At 41.2% G+C, this 1,849-nt stretch overlaps 1 non-coding gene across 1 annotated transcript; it reads left to right on the top strand.

Annotated features, from left to right (window-relative positions):
- The first annotated feature begins 265 nt into the window (after positions 1–265).
- Positions 266–480, top strand: LOC112586311. The gene has a single exon (XR_003110774.2). It is a non-coding gene; the product is annotated as a small nucleolar RNA U3 (small nucleolar RNA).
- Positions 481–1,849: the final 1,369 nt, after the last annotated feature.

The following is a 1,849-nucleotide window of genomic DNA, read 5'->3' on the forward strand; positions in this document are numbered from 1 at the left end:
TTTCTGTTTCATTTTCTGAGTTACACCACATAGCAGAGTGTAGGGTTAAAAGCACACACACTGGACTTATATTATCTGCATTCAAATTCTGGTTCTACCACTGTATGCACTGCACTGCATATTTGAAAAGGCCCATAAGACGCCATCGGGTATGCTCACATAAGGCTTTCACAAGGTAGGCAAACAGGAGGGGAAATGTTCAGGCAATCAGAGAGGTTATGTAATTTTGCATCCTGACCAGAGTGGATAAAATTTCAGTTGCTTCAAGACTATACTTTCAGGGATCATTTCTATAGTTTGTTACTAGAGAAGGTTCTCTGAACATGTAGAGCACCCAAAACCACAAGAAGGAAATGCAATGCTCTCTCCTGAGAGTGAAACCGGCACTTGGTTCTGCTTCTGCAACTGCCATTGGCCACTTAATGGTCATTCTTCTCTTCCTTTGGGAGAGTAAGAAGGAGAGAACGTGGTCTGAGTGGTAAGAAGAAAAAAGTTTCAGTTTCTTCACACTCTTGGTAACATTGGGGGAAAAGGAAATGAAGCAAGGAAGGAGGACAAGTATAGGGTGTGTTACTGAGCTGGCCACTGCTTGATATTAAGTGCAATTGAATGCTTGGTTTCAAGGGGCCATCTTCTAAGATATATATGTAATTTACTTTCTCAGGACAGTTAGTCCAGGAATAGGAAGGGAGGAAAATGTGGTCTCTAGCTCCCTTATTTCATACATCAAACTTTACTGAAGTGGGAATTTACCCTCATTCAATACTGTGCTTGTATGCAAGTGCCTCCTTTTTCAGCATTAACAGGGAAGTGTAAGAGTGAAAAGCATAAGACATATGGCACAGATGTGGTGTGAGCACTATCTGCCTGTGCTGTAGTGAAGGTGCTGTGTAGGTTGCTGGGTGGAAGCAAGTGGCTGACACCCCAAAGACAGTGAATGCATAAGAGGTGTCCAATGCTGATTTAATGCTGGTAATTTTGTTACTTCTGAGTTTCTGAAGTTGAAAAATGGATCTTCCAAGGCTATCAGGGTTTTTAAAAGGCATAATTATGCCCTCTACCCTAGGATCTTGTGCTATTAGTTTATCATCTGGCCTTTAATTCATCATTAATTGAACAAATAATTATTTAGTAACTAGCATGGGCCAGGCACTGTTCTGGGTTCTTGGTTTTAAATGAACCTAAGTAGGATCCAAATGGTCCTACTGTCATGGTCTTCCTCTATAATGGAAGAAAGACAATCAGGAAAAAGATGAAATAGGTTCTATCAGAAAATTATGAGTATGTTTTATAAAATAAAGCAAGGGAAGGAGGTAGACAGTATTCAGAGGGAGGCCATGTAGGGCATGGGAAAGGCAGTCCCATGAGAAGAAGGTAGTCATATTTGAGCAAAGAATTTAAGAAAAAAACTAACAAGTGTTGATTTGGAAAAAAAGAGATTTAGGCAGAGGGAATAGCAAATGCCAAGGTCCTGAGGAGAGAGCATGCTTGATTAGTGTAGTCGGACATAAGATTAATATGAGGAAGAGGGCAGATCTCTGATCATGTCTGAAAGTACAGACGATTGACATGAATTTAGTCATTATTTTAAGTACATTGGAAAACCACTGGAAAATTTAAGGAGGAAATGGAATGATATGATCTGTGTGTGTTTTTCATATTGGTTTGGTTTACATCCACTCAGTTCAGTTCAGTCGCTCAGTCGTGTCTGAATCTTTGCAACCCCATGAATTGCAGCACTCCAGGCCTCCCTGTCCATCACCATCTCCCGGAGTTCACTCAGACTCACGTCCATCAACTCAGTGATGCCATTCAGCCATCTCATCCTCTGTCGTCCCCTTCTCCTCCT

The sequence above is a fragment of the Bubalus bubalis genome, chromosome 7 (genome assembly GCF_019923935.1).
Source record: "Bubalus bubalis isolate 160015118507 breed Murrah chromosome 7, NDDB_SH_1, whole genome shotgun sequence".
Classification (NCBI taxonomy): Eukaryota; Metazoa; Chordata; class Mammalia; order Artiodactyla; family Bovidae; genus Bubalus; species Bubalus bubalis.